This window comes from Drosophila simulans, chromosome 2R, assembly GCF_016746395.2.
Source record: "Drosophila simulans strain w501 chromosome 2R, Prin_Dsim_3.1, whole genome shotgun sequence".
NCBI classification, from domain to species: domain Eukaryota; kingdom Metazoa; phylum Arthropoda; class Insecta; order Diptera; family Drosophilidae; genus Drosophila; species Drosophila simulans.
The window spans coordinates 827861-850536 of record NC_052521.2 but is presented as its reverse complement, the minus strand read 5'-3'; positions in this window follow the sequence as shown (position 1 = coordinate 850536).

Here is a 22676-nt window from a genome sequence, read left to right as displayed (position 1 = left end):
ACAACGATTAAAGTAACCAGACCGATTCTTGTTTAATTCTTGCTTAAGATTGAAATTTAAATGTAAGTGAAATTGAGGAGAAGCCTTAAAGCCTTAACTTGAGCCTCAGAGAGAGCAGGCAAAACTGCTTCGTTTAGGCTTTGGGATTTGTTTACATGAATGGCTAAGTGCCGTTGCAAAAGAATTTGTTTATCGTTGCTCAATCAATCAATCAAGTGCTTTATTGTTCATTTAATTAATGAAATTGGTCGGTTTGGGTGGCGCAAATACGACACTATAATTTTATATTATAACAACAAATACATATGCAACCCTTATGGCTATAATTAATAAGAACGCACAAATAGGTTATATTAATGCATATGTATGCATTGTTTTATTCGGAGATGTGACTGAATAAGCGAAAGCTTGGCTCCAAAAAATATATATATATATATATATATATACATATATTAAATATATATATTTAAATCTCAAGGGTGAAATGTTGTCATCCTTCAGCAAAACTATGTTTCCAACCTTGATGCCACTTACTTCTCTCTTGTAGAAGGGTCAAATACTTGCAGCTCCATCTGTGTTGTTGCATCTGGGTCACCCGTTGCTATCTGCTGAGGCGGCCTTCGCGAAGGAGAGTGATGTCCGGCTCAGGAAATTGTGTGTAGCTGGAAACTTTTAGGAAATGCGTCTGCGTTAGCACCTCAAGACTTTCAAAATTTTTTCAAATTGGACAGAGTTAAGGATGGCAGAAACTCATACGTCAGAGTTCTTAATTCTTTGATGGTATACCCAACGAAATTTAGTGAAATTTAGCAGACTTAACATAAGCCTCCCATGAACCACCGAAGTGTGTGGGACGCGGAGAAATAAACTTAAAATCGATCTCATCGATTTTCGGCAAACACGATCTTTGCACCGACAAAGTGTGTATCATTGCCACTCCAAATGGCAAGCGGACTGCCTCGAAGTGATAGTCGTGAGATCCCAATGAGCTGTGTAGCGTGCCACACGTTTCGTTGTTTTTGCTGAGTAGGAACCTAACATCCTATTCGGGGACATTCCGTTATTGTTTTCTTGTTCTTCGAACCTTGGTTCAGTTTCCTTAAAAAATCAGCTAATCAAACAGCTTGTGGCGGGGTTCGTTTAACATTTCAGCCTCAAAGATCTATAAGACTTTTATAGAAAATCCTTGCGTGTTATTTATTTTACGTGCGGGGTGTCGTCTGAATCGGGACCTTAAATTGCTATTGCACCCTACAAGGATTGCGCTTCTACAAGGATATTGTTCGTAGAGATCACTTCTTATCCCACCCTACCTATGAGGGTCGAATGTATATGTGAGAGCTCCCCAACGTATTGTAGATTACCCATTCTTTTTTTTATTTAACTTTACTTTATTTATTGGATCTTCTCAGAAATTATGAGACTAACAATAAGTTTACAAATCTAAATTATGTACTGTTTTGAACAGTCCTTTGAACTGTATTCTTGAAGAACGGACCTAATAATCAGAGTCGGAAGGTCGTTGCGGCGAAGACGGGATTGGTCACAAGCCCGCGATAAACTTCTCGCAAGATGGTTAGGATGTGAAGTTAATTTGCTCATGTAATTCTGTTTTTGTTGAGTAATTTCCTCTCTGACAGATATGATGTTAAGGTCTCTTTGGATATTTTCGTTTCCGATACACCATGGTGCCCCAGTGATTGTTCTCAGTATCTTGGACTGAGCCCTTTGCATGATATCTATGTTGCTACTGCTGGCACTTCCCCATAGTTTGGAGCCGTATGTCCAAATTGGTTTTAATACGGAATTGTAGAGTAAGACCCTGTGGTCAAGACAGAGGAATGACCGTGAGTTGATAAGCCAATGGAGACTACTAGCCTTAAGCTTCAGATGTGTTCTTTTGGCTTCGATGTGCCTACGCCAAGTGAGCCTTCGGTCGAGGTGCACTACAAGATAAGTAACTTCGTTTGCTTTCGGGAGTACGGTGTTGTTCAAAGTGATCGAAGGGCCGTCTTGCCGGTTGAGTATGAATGTTACTTGCTTACATTTTTGTTCATTTATTTTGATTCGCCTATCAGATATACACTTCTCCACAGCCACTAAGTGACGAGAGAGTTGAGTTGTTGCTTGTAGAGGACATTTGGATCGACTTAAAATCGCTGTGTCGTCGTTGTGGGTGTATCTGCTGTATAAAGGACGTATGGGGTAGGTCCAAGTACGCTGCCTTGGGGAACTCCAGCTTTTATAGCGTGGTCATTGGACATATCAGAGTTACATCACACAGCAAAGGCCCTATTGTAGAGTTCCGACTTCAAGAGTTTGTGGGTGTTTTGAGGGAGCATTGCTTTGATTTTAAACATTAAACCATTTAGCCAGACCTTGTCAAATGCCTGGGAGACATCCAGAAAGATTCCTCTGCATTATTCGCGTTTTTCGAAAGCAGTTCGTATTTCTGATGTTATTCGATTGACACGGATATTTTTACTAACGAAGATAGCGTGGAAGGCATGATGATAGAGGGTGTGGGGAATGATTCTCAACTTGATGGTTCCAGTACTGGGCGAAACTTGCAGGAATCATCCAACACAACCAATCAACTTAATGTTCACAAAAAACCACCACAAATTGTTGTTAATATTAGTAACTTGAATGATCTGTTTGAGATTATAAAAGAAAAGACAAGCTTAGATAACGTTGTCGTCAAAGCTAATCAAGGGAAAACGGTCAGAATATGTCCAAAAGACAGTGACGCTTACAGGGAAATAGTAAGCCATATGGATGACATTGGTATTCAGTTTCACACTTATCAAATGCTGACAGATAAACCACACAGAATTGTAATAAGGGACTTACATCACAGTACATCAAACAAAGACATAACCGCCGATCTGAAATGTTTAGGCTACGAAGTACTCCACATTCACAACCCTAGTTCTAGGACTAATAAGGACGAAAAACTAAACATCTTTTTTATTAATATAAAGCCCTGTGCAAAAATTAATGTAATTTACCATGTGAAGACCCTTTGCCGACAGAAAATACGGATTGAAAAGATGAGAAAGTCTTCTGAAATTGCGCAATGTCGTCGTTGCCACGAGTACGGCCATACAGCTAAATACTGCCGCAGACACCCAAAATGTGCCAGATGTGGCGAAAATCACCAAACCATGCAATGCACCCGACCGATAGACGCGCTGCCCACATGTTGCCATTGCTCTCAAAATCATACGGCTAGCTTTAAAGGTTGCCTAAAGTATCAGGAGCTTCTTCGCAGATCTATGGGCCTGCAAGAAATGCGAACAGGTTAAATATGAACAATCATCATCACTCTTCTACAGACTAGCAAGAGCTTCCTGCCTTGCAGCCCAATTACCGCAAGAACAACACGCAATCAACAGTACAGCAGCTACCAACACAACCACAGCTTAATTTGGCCCAAAGCCAACCATCTATAGGCACTAGCGGAAACAGTGCTGTATCCTATGCTACAGTAGTAAAGGGATTCCCAAATATAGCGCCCTCCAAGGATGGACCAGTCAGTGTCAACGCCTTAACAACTCACAAGCGAAACAGATATTGCTGCAACATCGATCGAATACACAGCAGAATAACTCATCTGATGTGCAAGTATTCTTACAACAGTAACAACAACAGTTTCTGGAATGGCAACAGCAGATCCATCAACAACAACACCAGCAGTTTCTTGTGTGGTTGCAACAGCAGCAGCAAGAACAACTACAGTATAAAAGCCAAACCAATCAAGACTGGAAAAGCTTGAAAAAATGATTCTTGAACTAGCGAATAATGTTAAAGAATGGGCTAGGAGTGAACTTAACCCCCAGCTCTTTAACAACGTCTCAGCCTCCCAATGAATCCACTAAAGATTCTTATTTGGAATGCTAACGGCATTTCAAGAAAAGCCAAAGATGTTGAGCTGTTCGCGCACAACAATAAGGTAGACATTCTTCTTGTGATTGAACTTAGACTTAAAAGAGGGGAAACTGTGAAGATATATGGATATGCGTACTATCCAGCATATAGGCCATCACTTAATAATAATAGTGTTGGCGGAGTAGCGGTGTTCGTGAGGACAACTCTTCGCCACTTTCCACAAAGGGTCATTGAGACACGCCACATACAATTGTCATCAGTAAAAGTAGCCACAGGACTGGGGGACCTGCAGTTTAGCGCCATTTACTGCTTCCAAGTACTAGAATCGAGGAAAGACATTTTACTGAAATAATACGCGCCTGCGGACAAAGGTACTTGCTAGGTGGCGACTAAAATGCCCGCCACTGGCTTTGGGGCGACACTTACAATTCACCTCGCGGGCGGGAACTAGCAGAAGCCTTGTCCGTGACTGGAGCTAAGATCCTCGCAACTGGCTCTCCGACAAGGTACCCGTACGTGTACAGCCATACGCCCTCCTGCATAGACTTCGCAGTGTATCATGGTATACCAGACCACCTAGCAACTATAACACAAAGCTGGGACTTGGATTCTGATCATTTGCCTCTTATCATTAGCATTGAGACAGATAGTACTCATGTCAATCCAAGTCCCAGGCTAGTCACCAAACACACTGACCTCCTTGCCTTTAGTCAACAATTGGAGAGCCTTATTTCGTTGAACACCATGCTTAATTCTGGTGAGGAAATTGAAATGGCTGTTGACAACCTAACAGAAAGCAAGTCCTTTAAAAGACAGCCGTTTAGACAGGTTCCTATAAGGTGTCCGGGAGGTGAACTTGCTAAAAATTAAGAGGAACAGGCTAATTGTTTTGCAAATCATCTGGAGACAAGGTTCACCCACTTCCAATTCGCTACAACGGAGCAGTATCAAGAGACGCTTGATAGCCTAGAGACACCTCACCAAATGTCACCACCCATTAAGCCCATCAGGGTTGAGGAAATTGCCGAAGTTATCAAATCTCTCCCGTTAAAGAAGTCTCCCGGCATCGACAATGTTTGCAATGCCACACTAAAAGCACTACCTGTTCGAGCAATTCTCTACTTGGCGCTGATATATAATGCCATACTCAGGGTGCAGTTTTTCCCAAAACAGTGGAAAATGGCAGCAATCTTAATGATACATAAGCCTGGTAAACCTGAAGAGAGCCCTGAATCGTACCGACCCATAAGTCTTTTATCTTCGCTATCTAAGCTATGGGAACGACTGATTGCCATCAGATTAGATGACATTAGACCGAGCGTCGTATCCTGCCGGATCATAAGTTTGGATTTTGTCAGGGACACGGCACTGTGGAGCAGGTACACAGACTGACAAAACACATCCTCCAGGCCTTTGATGATAAGGAATACTGTAATGCTGTGTTCATTGACATGCAACAGGCATTCGATAGGGTCTGGCATGACGGCCTTCTCAGCCAAATTAAAAAGTTATTCCCAGCACCATATAATGGAGTTCTAAGATCATACTTGGAAGATCGGAAATTCATTGTCAGGGTCAGAAACTCCTACTCGACTCCCTGTGTTATGAGAGCTGGAGCTCCGCAGTGCAGCGTACTGGGACCGCTGCTCTACTCAGCATTTACTGCAGATCTGCCCTGCCCAAACGCCTATCATATGGTAGATCCCATGAAGGCCCTACTTACTACGTACGCTGATGATATTGCCCTGTTGTACAGCTCTAATTGTTCCAACGAGGCAGCACGGGGTCATCAAGAGTACCTCACCACACTGGCTGCATGGTGCAAAAGATGGAATTTAGAGGTCAATCCACAAAAGACCACCAATCCCTGCTTCACCTTGAAACCCTTAAATCCCGTCCCCGCACCCATAGAACTGGAAGATGTAATTCTAGATCAACCTTTACAGGCTAAGTACCTCGGGATTACCCTTGATGTCACTGAGAGCCAAAAGAGCAGTCTACGTCCACTACGTTGCCCCGATCTGGCTGTACGGAATACAGATTTGGGGTATTTCTGAAAAATCCAACTACAACCTCATTCAGGTATTGCAAAATCGTGCCATGCGTGCAATTACAGACTGCCCATACTATGTACGTGTCACAACCCTTCACCGTGATCTGAATCTTCATACAGTGGAAGAGCAGATCTCCAGGCACACCAGCAGATATAGTGATAGACTTAGACGACACCACAGTATACTTGTGTGGTAGGATGAACACTCATAAGGCCCACTGTACCATTGTGGTAGGATGAAAACTCATAAGGCCCACTGTACCATGTAGTAGCATACGATCATATCACCGTTAGGAATAAGAATATTATTGTTATCTCGCTCTTACTTATAAGCTAGCATTAAGAGATAAGAATGTATACCTAGCTCACTCACAAACGCATACAGACTTGAGAGAGCATAAGAAAAGTGGAATATGCGAGACGCGGCATTCGGTGGCGTGTAGTTGAAGTGAAAAGTCGAATAAAGAGATTGTGAAATTATTAAAAGAACTGAGTGCATATATTCATTTTTCGGCGTCCACACTTGCTAGACGCTTACTCCCTGCTAGGCCTCTAGGGAGATTAAAAAGGAAGGGTTTCGTAAGGCCTCACATGCTTAGTGCGAGGTTTGGTTTTATCATTTATCTGTTAATTGCGCTGTTATGTTACTGTTACTGCATTGTATGGATTCATCGCTTCTAAATAAATAAATAAATAAATAAATAAAAAATTCGATTGATTACTTCAATGGTTCCATGTTTCTCTCGAAAGCCGAAATGATGCGCTGGAATAAGGTTACGTGTCATCAGGTAGGCGGTGATCCGGGTCATCAGACACTTTTCGAAGAGTTTCGAAAGACAAGACAATAGGCTTATGATGAAGACCTGTATGATGAAGAAACTGAAAGGTCCTTTCCTGCCTTCGGTATCGTTACTATGATCGACTTTTTCCATCTCCCTGAAAAGTACCCGAGTTTTCTGATAGCGTTACAGAGCAGAGAGATACAGATGCAATTAGCACAATAATAATAAAACTAATAACTAATAATAAAATTTAGATCTAGTATATTTGTAACCTCACCAAAACGACCATAACTAAAAAAATCCTAATACTGATAAAGAATTTTTAACAGAATTAAGAAAGCACTTAAGCGAAATTCATAATAAAGCGAGCGAGTCATTTTAGAAGGGGGAGAGCTATCCAACCCGAAAATATTTTTTTCTTTTTTTTTTTTTTGTAAATGTAGAACTCTGCCCCAGTTAATAAACAAATTTAAAACTCCAATCTCAGCAGCATTGCCTTTGTCCTTGTTTTTGTCGCCAACACTTAGCCACCCGATAAAAAATCAAACTTAAAGTAAACACAACTTCTACTTGGAGATCAAGCCATGGTCAACTTGTTAAGCTGAAATCAAGCTGCATCAGTCAGCAAATTTCAATTTCGCAATACAGTGAAATAATTTCAGCATAAATCTCTTATCCTAACATAATTGAAAATTCAAAAAGTTTTAAATGAAAAGCTTCTGGCCGAGGTTGATTGGATCAGGATTAAGAATTAGGAGAACAGTCTGAATCGGGACGAGATCGTGAACAGCTTCAAATAGAAGATAAGGTATTATTAAAGTGTATTGCAATAGATTAAGTGAAAAAGTCTACCACCGAATAAATATTAAATAATAAAAAATACAAATTATTTTATTAAATAATATTTATATATATATGTCGGAGATTCATCAGGACGCCCTTTTTCCTCTTCACTATTCTCGTTGTCGGCGCAACGTTTTCTGGCACGTGAGCGAGGAATGTCTGTCCTGCTCAACGATCGAAAACTGACTGACTCAATCTCCCTTCCCAAAATCAGAATTATGCGTAGTTCTTAACTATACACGCATTATCAACACATTTTGGAGACCCACACCAGTCCACATAATCAATAAACATCAATACTAATGCCCACCGCATTTTTCTGTACGCTTCCGTTATTCCTGCAGACATCTACTTCCCCCCGCTTCTATCCGCGAACACACTACGTTCGGCAGAAACTCTAACGGTTCTCTGCCGCGCATCAAAAGAAAAGAAAAGGGGCCTGCATGGCGCGTGCCAAGCAGAAACGCGCAATTTCTAGAAATGTCGTTACATTTAAATGATCTGCGACATATATATATGTATATTTTTATGAATTAAGAAGTATTAATTCTAATCTGCACACGCATGCTCATGCATTCTAAATTTGACAAAATATGCCCTTCATCTTAGAAGTTCTTAGACTTTAAGTCGATATTATTTTTGATCAATTGGCACCCTGTAAAAAATTCTTGTTTTGCATTGCCTTAACGTTGTTTTTATTTAAATATATCTTAGAAATAGTAATAGCCGAATCTATGTACATAATATCACAAAATATATTTCAAAAATGACTTTATATTAGAATATTTGTCATTATACATACATTCAGCTTTCGACGTGTGAAAAATTCATAAGGAAATAATTGTTGAGTTCTTGTGTACGCACTTCGTGCTTCAAGATAGGCAACAAAAAGTTTTCATATTTTTATTTACTTATAAATTTTTATTTTCTACAACGTAATGTTTTTATGAAATATTTTTTCTCAGTGTAATAACTTCTTTTTGGAAAATTTATGTTTTAAATTACAATAGTTATAATAATTTCCTTTGTATTTTGTCGTTTTGTTACAATGGTAAAGTACGGAAATGTAAGCTCAAATAGTAATTGCGATAAGTAGTGAAAAATAAACTCGAAGGACATATAAATATAGGACCCCAGTACACTTGTAATGACCTCCCTGTGGTGTTCCCTGGGTACCGATTATTACATATAAAACATATAATTAATTATTAACAAAAATATAAATATGTAAACGGTAGATAACGGCGATTTTAACAAACTAAACTAATTAAAAACTTTAAAATTATTACAATAGGGCGTGCATTTTTTATTATTATTTTATTTCATCATATTGATAAGGAATTGGCAAAAACTCCGAATATGTAAATTCGTTTCTTGGGTCAGAATTGATTTCGGCCCGAAAATCGTCTTCTAGCACAAGTACGCACACATATACAAGTTCTCGTCTATTGTTTTTACTCACACAAGCAAGCAAATTCTATTTTTAGATTTTTTACGCTCTCAGCGTAAGCGAGAGGGCAATTGTGGCCGTCAACATGGCTATGGCTGCATTTTGCAAAACCAATTTATGGCCGTTACGGATCTTGTTATTCTAGTATCTTTGATATTACCATCAGCTCAGGGAAGTAATACACGTATTTCGCTACAGGAGATCCAAGCATTATACAATTCTACAACAACACACAGGATGTTTGATCAGGTTTCCATATTTCATTCAAACTATTTGCGAACTTTTGTTTTATATAATACAAAAATATGCAATTTTATTTTTAATAATATTTAAATAGATTTATTTTTCCGTCTTAAGATTAAAGATCAAAGCCTATTAATTTCTTAGCAGTTTTTCTTCGTTGTTATAAAATGTTATTAAATGCAATTTAACAAAAAGCATTAGTAATTAGCATTCATGTCAGAGTCGAATGTCAGTACAAACTCAGAATATTGGTCAATCAATAACTGGCGGTCTTTACATTGGTGTTACTTTTAATATACTAGTTAAGTATTTCGCTTTGGAGTTTGAATATAAATCTTAAATTTGGAGTTCGTTCTTTCACATTGTTTCAAAATCTTTTTCTGACTATCATCATATTTATTTCTCTCGAAAGGCAGTAAATATTTCCCGCTTCGTTTGCCGTACCGAGAGCCAAGAATGAAACGCTCGTTTCGGGGTACGATGAAAATGCGTTTGGATTTTAAACTTTCATCATATGCAGTGCTTCCGGATCGTCCGTAGCGACTTGCAACAAAAAAGACTGGGCGTTTTTGAATTCCTAGGAAGAAAAAGAACAAAAACTTTAAATGTAATAATTTGTTTACACATTCATTCGTATTGTGAAAATATATTAAAAGAATACTTAAAATTACAGACAATAATAACGAAGGGACACAGATAGATAAAAGCGATAAGGTTCAAGTAAACCAGTACTGTATAAATTGCATGTTGATAATTTGTCACTCACTTAGAAATTTCTAGAACTCTAAGGAAATTAAAAACTTGTATAATTGGCCACAAATGACGAAAGAAACACAAAACCTCCAATGACCATAACCGAATCCACAGCAGCAGAATATGGAAATAAGTATGTAGTCAATATCATCTGCGATCTAGCAAATATTTGGCAACAGTACCTACACGAAATAAAAGAGCGAAAACAATTTTTAAAGCCATTTTTTAAGAACTTATACTCAAGTACGGTAGAATGAAAAGATCATTACAGAGATGGGTAGTAAAAAAAACACAAAATTAGTAACGACCTGTGCATAGATGTAAAAAAAAACAAGAGAGAATGCCATAGTCGATTTTCCGGACTCTGCGTCTATGTCTTTAGAATCTGTATGCCGAATCTAAACCTTCTAGCTCTAATAGTTCCTGAGATCTCGACGTTCATACGGACAGACGGACATACTCCGCTATTGATCCTGATCAAGGAAGTGTATACTGTATATGGTCATATGGTTCCTTCTGCATTTTACACACTTTTCTACAAATCTAGTGTACCCTTTTACTCTACGATTAACGGGTATAACAATCATAACATTAATTGATCACCATCCATCAGTCTTTTGATAAGGCTAATGGCAGAGTGCGCGCTAGAAGCACGAGAAGAAGGAGGCACTATGTGGGCTTTGTTATGGCTCTATACAACGCTGTTTCAGTAAGGCGCCCAACTGTTCGTCTATGATTCGTTTCATGGCCGGCATCTTCTGGAAGTAGAGCTGTTTGAACGGTCCGTTATTCGGTGTTCGGCTATGTTGGCTACTCCCGCCAATCCTTCGAATTGTGCCAGCTGCTCGTTGAGGAACTTTGGGACACGTGGTGTTGTCTCAAAATTGTTTTCCTGGATGACGTATGTTGTCCTCGCGGAACGGGAGAGGTTTCCTCTGAGTCGGGATCGTTTAAGGGCTCTTCTATGTTATTCTTCTCAGGCGTTTTATGATGTGGTTTCTCGTATCCTCATCTGGTCTTGTCCTCCGTTGTCCTCTGAGTGCACTCGTACCCTGGTTGTTCCATGGTCTTGTGTCGTGTTCTGTGATCCCTAGCCGTGGTTCCGGGGTCGTTGTGTATGATCCCCTTACGCTATCTATCGCAGTCGGGGTTGTGGTTCCACTTGGGTATTCTGTTCCGTATCATTATGTCCATTCGGGTCGCTATCTCCAGTTTTTGGTCGAGACAGGGTGAGGCTTCCCTTTCCAAATCGGAGGGTGCAACCTATGGTGGCTAAAAAGTCCATCGTTAGAATCAAGAGTTCCAACATGGCTGTGGACTGTACGGTATCGGTTAAGTACCTAGGCTTGTTTCTGGACTCGGTTACCAGGGTTTTCTAGATTATGGTCGCGGAACTTTTTTTCCGGTAGGCTGAGTTTATAAAACGTTCCCTGGAGGTAAGCGCGAGGAATGGTGGAATCCTACAGACACTCGGGGGTTACAGGAGAGACCACTGATTGGGCTGGTCTCGGTGGCTGCAGGAGAGCCTAATGCTCCCGCTGGTCTCGGCATAAACATATATGGTAACTTTTCACTATCTATCATATCGTTGTGTAAACAATTCTCGGAATTCTGGTAGCAAATTTGGGATAACTACAGGGACGCTCCTCCTTCTAATGAGTTGCTTAGAGCAATTTCCAAATAGCTTCCTTCCAACATATTTTCTGATATAATTATGTCGACAGTTTTGCACCACGCGCTGCATCTAGTGTCAGGGTTAAGCTGTGGTGGCGTTACTTTTCCTGGGTTGCATAGCCACTTTTGAAGTCTGTATGGGTTTAATTAACTTCATAAACTCTTGTTTCGAGCTTCCAATAATGCGCGCTACTGATCTCATGAAAGGTCTTGGGACTAGGCCGATCCCACTTCTGATGACGGAGACTTGGTCCGAGCTTCTTCTTCTTCACTGTGCATGTTGATTGGCACAGGAAGTCGCCTGCGTGTTGTCTGTTCCATCATTCCCACTAGCCTTACTTACGTGAGCATCACTCTCTCACTTCTTTCTATATTACTTAACATTACTCAATTATTTTGTCATCCTTTTTGTCAACATTAAACTGAGTCGAACAACACTAAGCGCCAAGCTCAGACCCACAAATGATGCCCTGTGAACTCTCTTTATTCATTATCTTTTTCTTTAATCTTAATAATTATAACATATGTAGTTTTAGTCACATGCTAAATAATACGCTAGACCTAATTAATCTCCGACACATACGTTAAGAAAATAACGTTTTCTTTTTGCGTCGTCTTTAGCTTTCAATCGCTTCCCGTCAAATCGTTAAATGCGATTTGGTGTTCGCTAAGCAATCGCTCTCTATGTTGCTTATATCAATCCCCATTGAGTTAAATATACGACATTAAAACGACTTTGTTTTAATGTGAACATCATAGTTTCCAAATTGCTTTGGGGCTGCCCAAGGATATGCTGAGCGTTTTCTAACTGTGTGAGGGGTTTTTCCGTGTTCGTAAAACTTCGGAGTAGGAGATGTGGTATTTAGCGGACCGAATGATGATCTGGCTCATTTTTTCGAAAAATACGTCTGCAGTTGTTTTTGAGTTTTAATACGCATTTTCCGTATTTTGTAGACGCGGAGCTTTTTCATGCGACTCTTCAGCTCCATATAGACTTCCGTAGCTTGCGGTATGATTTCCTCCGTAGTTTCCACATTCTGTCTTTTGAGGGTCTTCTTTGTTAGTTGGGCATTGCGGGGAGTTTTATATCCTCTGCAGACTGACCGGAGTGTCCTTGTCCTTAAGGGCTTTTTGAATCTCAGATGGGACGATATCAGGTTTGATCTCTAATAGTACAACTTGCAGTGCTTTACAGCTTTTTAGTTGATAGGTTTAGAAGTTTCTTGTTTCCTCCTAGTATTTGGACACAGTTCCAAATTGTTTTTCGGATTTCGTTTTAGAAATTTTCGTCTCCGACCAGCGCAACAATTGTATTGACCAGGTCGCTTAAGCCATATAAAAATGATCTTTTGGGTCTCTTGCCCCAACTCTGCTTGGTTATTTTCTGCCCTGCTAAGACGGAAATCTGTTATCATTGGAGCTCCTAGTTTGTTCATTACTTTTGTTGGTACGGTTGATTTTTGTATTGTTACCAACCCTGTTTGTGGTGCTTTTGCTGCGACAACAGAAATTGTAGCCTGCTAGAAGTTGGAGGCTCTCCCATTGAAGACGACGGTGGTGGGGCTTAGCATTACAGCCAAACCTTCAGGATGTAGGAGTTTCGGTGAGCAGAGTGGTGACGGTCAGTAGAGCCGGGTTGCAATTTGTTGCTTAGTTTTCTACGTTGACATCGCTTGTTGATAAGTACCAACAATTGTATTGACCAGGTCGCTTAAGCCATATAAAAATGATCTTTTGGGTCTCTTGCCCCAACTCTGCTTGGTTATTTTCTGCCCTGCTAAGACGGAAATCTGTTATCATTGGAGCTCCTAGTTTGTTCATTACTTTTGTTGGTACGGTTGATCTTTGTATTGTTACCAACCCTGTTTGTGGTGCTTTTGCTGCGACAACAGAAATTGTAGCCTGCTAGAAGTTGGAGGCTCTCCCATTGAAGACCGCGGTGGTGGGGCTTAGCATTATAGCCAAACCTTCAGGATGTAGGAGTTTCGGTGAGCAGAGTGGTGACGGTCAGTAGAGCCGGGTTGCAATTTGTTGCTTAGTTTTCTACGTTGACATCGCGTGTTGATAAGTAAGAGTAACAGCCGTTTCTTGGATTTCCGGAGCTTCATTCATTGCATCGCTGCAAATTATTTCGAGCTTAAATTTGTATTAAATTGATAAGCGTCTTTTTTGCACTATTTGGACATGATGTTTTTTCTAATTTTTTAAAACCCAAAGGTAAATATAAAATTGTATTAGTGGCCACAAATGAAAGACAGATATTTAGGCACTGTCTAACGTAGTAGAGCCGGGAAACTATCGAAGGTTTTATCGAGGTATCAAATATTTGCACTAACCATTAGGAGAAACATAAATCAAATGTTCTTTACTTCAGCATAATGATTCCACGAGTAATAAAAACAAATAGTACCTACATTTTGGTGTGTTCCCGCCACATCAACAGAGTTTGGGAGCATGTTTAGCAAGGCTGGACTTATAATAAGTAACCGCCGGGCTTCGCTTAAAGCGAAAATTGCTGACATACTTCTATATTTGGAAAGAAATTCATGAGTAGAGTAATATTTTTGTTGTTTTCTTAGTCAACTTGACTAGTTTCATATATTATTATTATATATTTTGTACACTGCAAAATGCAGGCTTCGTGTTTTGTTAGAAAGCTGATATACTATTTAGTTTCTTATATTATCATTTTATTACTGAAATGATAAAAAAGTTTGTTCTCTAATATTTTAAGTTGTAGTTATAGCTTTAAATATATAAAAAAAAGAAAAATGCATTCTGAATTCTGGCCTACATTTTTTAAAAGTCACGTTCAAAAAAACAATATTGTGTTTATTATGAAAATGCATTAAAAAATCAACACAAAAACTTATACTCTAATATCTCAATAAAAATAAAATAAAATAAAATATAAAAGGAATATAACAAAAACTAACTTTATAATGCTAAGCTATTTTTCAAAGGGAAGCAGATGTGGTAGACACCCATATTGGATACCCACAACATTCAAAAACATGTGTGTACACATTGATTACTTTGTGTTACGTAAACAGCCAGGCCCAAGTACATGTGTATTATGATTACATAGTCAGCGTCACCGGCATCGCCGCCCTGCGGAATAGGCTAACAGAATTTTTGTAAGAACATCACGTTTAACATTTATCATAATATCAGTGGAAGCAGGGCAATTTCTGGTCCCAATCGATATAGATATAGATATAGAAACAGTTTAAATCCATACTACGGACAACAAGACATCTCGAAGTTGTTCGAAGTCTAAGAGATTATACGGTAAATATTTTCTAATTTTCTAGTACTTGTTATAATTAGATTTGAAAACTATTGCCATTTTTAATAAAAATCAAGAGGGAATGCTTTGGACTTCCCCGATTATCAGATACCCGTTACCAATGGAAATTTCAACACGAAGTTTCATGCATATCAATAAAATGAGAAAAATTTAAAAATTTGTCAAAAGTGTGGGCTCGGCAGTTTTGGGCGGCTTGTGCGCGTAAAAGTGGGCGTGGCAAAAAGTTTTTTGGCAAATCTATAGAAATTTACAAGAGTAATAAAAATATGAAAAAAATCAAAACATTTCGCAAAAGTGTGAGCGTGGCAATATGGGTTAAAAAGCTTACGCTGCAGCTATGTCTCTGGAAGCTGTATTATTAATCCCAATTTGAGTATACGGACGGGCAGACGGACAGGGTCAGATTGTCTCGGCTGTTCGGCCCACAAGACAAACAGACCGCCAGACCGACAGACAGACAGACAGACAGACAGATCTTAGTGTATGAGTTTGCTTATATGTAATAACCACTGTACTCCAGTACGTCTTCTATAAAGAATAGCAGGCAAAACAGTGTAATGCAAAAAAAAAAAAAAATTGAATAATATTTTCTTAAAATTTAATATTTATTCATTATTCCCATGGTCGCTGACGTGTGAAGACGTGTTTTCATCGAGCTCCGTATAAAATCGGGTTTTTTTAGTGAAGTGAATGGTTATTAATATAATGCAAACAAATAAATCGAAAGCGAAAGAGACGCTCTGTGCGATGCACCATCGCTCGAATACATATTCTGTGTTTGAAATAGTATAAGCAAGTAGTTTTACACTATGAGCCAGAACGACACTCGCGTTCAGCGACAACGCGAGCAAGACGATCGCCGGCTCTCATTGCAACGAAACAACGCGTACTTCTCTTACGTCTCCGCGACTTCTGCAGACAGCGAGCGGTCAATCACCCATAACCCGACAATTTTACCATTGCCAACAACTCAAGAAAGAGCCCGTTCTTGCTCTCCCTCACTACTGTCACAAAACCCCCAATCTCCAAACACTTGCGAAATTTCTTTACGCTTACCTACGGTGACTAGTACTGTGACAACAACAACCACTGCAACTGCAATCACAACAACAACTGGAACGGTATCGTCAGCTCGCTCAATTTCGTCGACGCAAGCATTTGCTCCTACTGAGCCAGCGATCAAAACCAAAGCACAATTTAACGGTTCTGCTGCGCTATCAGCAAGCCAAAACGTAAACAAGAACGCCGGGTCCACCAAACAGACTGGAATGGATCGCTACATAACAATAAAAAGAAAACTTAGCCCTCAAAATTACAAAAGTCAACAAACAGAAAACAAATCAAAAATTACACGCGACAATGCTAACATGCTCACTAACAAAACGCCAGAAAACACCAACAGATTTGAGCTGCTGGCAAATTCTACTGATGAAAGTATACAACCGGCAAAGTCACCTAAGAAGGTCAAGCCTCCTCCAATATACATTCGCGAAAAAAGCTCAAGTGCATTAGTGAACAAAATAGCCACACTTATAGGAGAAAACTCATTTTACGTAATACCCCTAAGAAAAGGGAACATAAATGAAACAAAGGTTCAAACTGAAACGGAGGATAGCCATCGTCTACTAACCAAATTCTTGGATGAAGCAGGAAAAAACTTGTATACATACCAACTAAAAAGCGCAAGGGGCCTACAGGTTGTTCTCAAAGGGATTGAGGCAACTGTTTCGACCACTGAAATCGTAGAAGCGCTCAAGAAAAGAATTTAAGTGCAAAAATGGTCATGAACATATTAAACAAAAATAAGGAACCACAACCAATGTTCAAAATCGAGTTGGAGCCAGAGCGCCAGACACTGAAAAAAAATGAAGTTCATCCAATCTACAAATTACAGCTCCTACTGCATCGGCGTATCACAGTGGAAGAGCCACACAAGCGCAATCGCCCAGTGCAGTGCACTAACTGCCAAGAATATGGCCACACTAAGGCGTACTGTACGCTGAAATCTATTTGCGTAGTCTGTAGTGAAGCTCATAGCGCAGCGAACTGCCATAAGAAGACATCTCTGTTAAAATGTGCAGCAACTGCGGTGAAAGTCACGCAGCGAACTGGCGTGGCTGTGTAGTATACAAGGAACTAAAGAACCGCCTTAACAAACGCGGAGAATCAATACGCGCTCAGACCACCCACTTCGCTCACACCCCGCCACAATCGGGCCCGTCCTACACTGCAGAACTATCATCTGATCACTCTCCAGTTCTACTTACTCTCTGGCACCGACCACATATAACTGAGCGGTCCTACAGGCTGACAGGCAACAGGACCAACTGGGCAAGGTACGCGAAATATGTTTGTACCCACATGGAACCAACTCAAACAGTATTCACCGACGAGGATGTTGATCGCCTGTTCAATCGATAGAGGAAACACTTGTTGCTGCAGCCAAGGCCTCTACACCTCCAGACACACACAAAATGACAAATCATAGCAAGACAAATCGTGAAATCGAACAGCTAGTACTTGAAAAACGAAGACTAAGAAGAGAATGGCAGAATCATAGATCCCCAACGGCTAAAGAACATCTAAAAATAGCAACACGTAAACTAACCAGGGCACTTAAGCTTGAGGAAGCCAACGCCCAGCGACCAGATATATAGATATCAAACAACTATCGCCCACCAGCAAAAGGAACCCTTTGTGGAAAGCACACAAAAGCATACAGCCACCAGCAGAAACAGTCGTTCCACTGCGAGGTCCCTCTGGAAGCTGGATACGCAGCGACGAAGATAGAGCTAATGCGTTCGCCGATCACCTTCAGAAAGTATTCCAACCAAATCCTGCTAGCAACTCATTTGTCCTCCCTGTAGTAACTAAAAGCTTGCCCCCTATAAATCCAGTAACATTCAGCCAAAGTGAGATAGCATCTATCATAAAAGATCTTAATCCCAAAAAATCACCTGGACATGACTTGGTGGCACCAAAAATGATCATAGAACTCCCACCGTGTGTGGTTCTGACCTTATTCCATCTCTTCAACGCTATTACGAAACTTGGATACTATCCCCAAAGGTGGAAAAAGGCGGTTATAGTAATGATTCCCAAGCCAGGCAAAGACAAAACGCAACCCTCATCCTACAGACCAATCAGTCTCCTAACGTGTCTCTCGAAACTGTTTGAAAAGGCATTTTTAAAACAACAAACTCCCCACTTAAGAAGGCGAAATACAATACCATCGCATCAGTTTGGCTTTCGCAAAAATCACGGAACGATCGAACAGGTCAATCGCATCACAAACGAAATTCGTACCGCTTGTAAGCACCGGGAATACTGTTCAGCTATATTCTTAGATGTTGCACAAGCATTTGACCGAGTCTGGCTGGAAGGACTAATGTACAAGATAACAAAACTGCTTCCCCAGAACACGCACAAAGTGTTCGAATCTTATCTCTTCAAAAGAGTGTTCTCAACCAGGTGTAACAGTTCGACTTCACACGACCGCGTTATCAATGCTGGAGTCCCCCAAGGTAGTGAACTGGGCCCCGTTCTTTACACCCTATTCACAGCAGACATGCCAACAAACTATCAGCTCACAACCTCTACGTTTGCTGACGATACCGCAATACTTAGCCGATCTAGATGCCCAGCAAAGGCAACAGAGCAACTTGCCTGCCATCTTAAAATAGTGGAAAGATGGTTTGCGGACTGGCGCATTAAGATAAACGAGACCAAAAGCAGACATGTAACCTTCACACTGAACAGACAAACCTGCCCACCCTGTACCCTGAACAATACATTTATCCCACAAGCAGACGTTGTAACATATCTCGGCGTTCACCTAGATAGACGCCTCACCTGGCGGCGACATATAGAATCAATCTTCACTGGCTTATTAATTACAACTCTCCCCTTAGTCTGGAATACAAAGTACTCCTCTACAATACCGTGCTGAAACCCATCTGGACATACGGCTGTGAACTATGGGGAAACGCTTCAAAAACCAACATTGAAATCATACAGCGAGTTCAGTCCACGATTCTGCAAACTATCACTGGGGCACCATGGTACCTACGCAGCGAAAGCATCCATAGAGACCTCCACATAAACCTTGTCAATGAGGAAATTCAGATGAAAAAAGGTAAACATCAAGCAAAGCTCGCCGCACACGAAAATCCTCTCGCGAAGTCGCTTACGCGAGTCTACAGTCAGAGCCGACTGAAGCGCAAAGATTCTCCAGCCCAGCAAAGAAATCCTAGGACCGTCTCTAACTAATACAATTACTTCACATTGTAAATAATATAAGTTATATAATAAGATTTGAATAATTATTGTTAGTCTCACAAAAAGAGAAGATCCAATAAATAACGCAATAGGTTTAAAAAAAAAAATTTAATTCGGTGATAGATTTTTTCACTTATACTATTACAAGACACTTTATTAATTGCTTATCTTTGATTTGAAACTGTCCACGACCTCGTCCTGATTCAGACTGATCTTCATAATATTAATCCTAATCCACTCAACCTCGGACCAGAAGCTTTCCTTTAGGATTTTCTTAAACTTTCAAATATGTTTGCTTTATACTGAAATTATTTCACAGCATTGCGAAATTCAAATTTACTGTGTAGGTGTTGGCGACAAAGACAAGGGCAAAGGAAATTCTGCTGTGACTGGAGTTTGAAATTTGTTTATGAAATGGGATAACTCTCCCCCTTCTAAAATGACGCGCCCGCATTTCGCTTAAGCGCTTTCTTAATTCTGTTAAAAATTCTACCTCATTATTTGGTTTTTTTAGTTCTGGCCGTTTTTGTTTGGTTACAGTTATGATAGATCTGAATTTTTTTATTAGTGTAGTAATCAAATTCAAAATGATTAAAATTAAAAATATAAATGAAGTTTATATTTTCCAATTGTAAATTTATAAATGGATTTCAAATATTAATGTTGTCACGAGTATGTGTTCATTTGAGTACTTTATTAGAACTTAAGTAGTATGTTACAATATAACTCCACGCAGGCAGTTGACAGCATGAGCAAGACAGCAAGAGATAAAATATAAGAGAGTCCCGCTTCAGTGTGACTTTATATTAAAGAGTTGATCTTATGCTAAGAGTTTTTCCGTTGTATTAGTTTGCGTTGCTAGGTAAATACAATAAATACAATTACCCGAAGTGAAAAAATTGAAATCACCAGCTTTCCATAAATTGGAAACATCGGATTAAAAACAATCACCCAAATGGAAAAAACACAAAGTGGAAAAGTCTAATTAACCACATAAATAGGCAGCAGCGACAGCGGCAGTATTGGTGGCGAAAGAAAGCCGTCGGCAAAACACGCATAAAATTAATTTATTAACATGTGAGTAGGCTTTTTGTCCAAAAGTTCGCCAATAAATATATATATATATATCACAGGAATACATTTTATTAGTGTAAAAATACGATAAATTCTCACGTGCCAGAAAATCCAAAATAAGGGAAATAAATACAACAAATAAAAAATATTTAACAAATTGGTGAGCTTAAAACTTAATAAATACAATAAATTCTCATGTGCTAGAAAATGCAAAATAAAAAATAAAAATACAGCAAATAAATGATATCCAGCAAGTTGTGAAGTTGAATTTTTAAAAATTAAAATGAAAATTAAAAAAAAATTTTAAAATGACAAATTAATTTGATCTTGCTAGGAAATACACAAAATATAAATATTCTACAGACTCTTGATTTAATTCTATAACACCTGCAAATTTTTTTTTACATGAAAAACTGTCTCATGTATAGGGATACTGGGAACATTTCCTCAGACGAAGAAGTCCTAGAACTTTTACACGGAAGAGGCCCAATAAAAAATAGAATTGAGATACCGTCAACCAATAGGGCAACAGAAATGCAGGCGGAACAAATTGCGAAGATGGAGGCTGCCATAGCCTGCGCACTTCAAAGGCAGGAAGAACTATTCGAAGCAAAACTAGCCACAATTATGGGGGAGTTAAGTTTACTTAAAGATAAAAAACCGAAAATCCAGACATTCCAAGAAATCGAATTAAATCCAAACATTGAGTGTAGTGAGCCCCTTGATATGGTCAAATCTGTTCCAGAATTTGACGGTAAGCAGGAAAATTATGTTTCCTGGAGACAGGCTGCGGCCTACAAAATATTTGCGCCTTACGAAGGTAGCAGCCGACATTATCAGGCCGTCGGAATCCTAAAAAATAAAGTACGAGGCCCAGCGTCTGCTGTATTAGCCTCATTTAACACGGTATTTAATTTTCACGCCATAATAGCGCGCTTAGACTTCACGTATGCGGACAAAACTCCGGCACACGTAATAAAACAAGAATTAAGTTTGTCAAGGCAGGGAGAGTTACCCTTACTCAAATACTATGATGAGATAGAACGAAAGCTAACGCTTCTTACAAGCAAAACAATAATGACACACGACGCAGCCGCAGCGGCCGTCCTTAATGAGCAGCACAGGGATGACGCTTTACACGCGTTCATATTTGGCTTAAAGAAAACATTAAAAATTGCCGTTTGTCCGGCACAACCGCGGGACTTGCCATCAGCATTGGCGTTAGCTCAAGAAGCTGAGTCAAGTAACGACGGAAGTATTTTCGCGGCCACGTTCGCCTGACATAACGAAGAAAGAGCCTATAGGCCAAACAACCGGAAACAGGCAGGTTGGAAATGTTCGCAGTCATACGGCGAACCGAACCAAGATTCGGGGGCGATTAAAAAGAACCCCATTTTGTTAGAACTCTAAAGGGAGCAAACAATCAAAGAGGTTCCTTTAAGCAAAGGCCACACAACAGTGCAGGTGAATGGAAGTTGACCCTTCCTCCCGGTCCAAACAAACCACAACATGGCAAAGAGGGCGGTCAGCAAGGTCTCAGCAAAAAATGAACTTCATGCCGGAAGAAAACACCGACGAAGAAGATTATGACTCCGTTGCCCAGGCAAGCGCCATAGAAATACAGGACGAGCTGGATGCAGAGGACTCCTGCAATTTTTTAGGGTAAAGTCCCTGCTCCCCTACATTACACGTACGGTGGCATGAGGAGAAATAAAACTATTACTCGATACAGGCACCTCAAAAAATTATATTACTCGACTCCCGGCGCTGAAAGGCGTCGTAGGCGTGTATAGTTTCGGTGTTTAACGTAAAAACACCCTTTTTTATTTGACGGTATTTTTTTTTTTTTTTTTTTTTTTTTTTTTTTTTAATTTATTTATTAAGGCATACGGGGAAGTCTTGAAGCCCCTTTGTGTCCTTCTTATCTATTAATTCAGCCCATTTGGGCTCGCCGGCTAACTATAGTTAGCTTTTTCAAATTTACAGTAATTTAACTACAATTACATAACAATCACATATAACAAATAGGATTTAAGATAAGCGTCAGCTTCTGCGGACCCTTGTCAAAGGAGATCGGGTAATGAGATCCCTCGGTTGCCTTCTATTGAGCCTCCTTGGTGGGCGAGATCTGTTTAAAGCGCTGGCCAGCCGATTTCTGTGGCGCTCCAGCCTGTCATGGTATCTGCTCGAGTGCTTGTTTATTTCGTCAAATACCGTTGCGAGTTTCAGGTCTCTGTGCAGGGTGGTGTTTCGAACAAACCACTCGCAGCCGGTGATGAGTCTTGCTACCTTATTTTGAATAGCCTGGATCCTTTTGATGTGGCT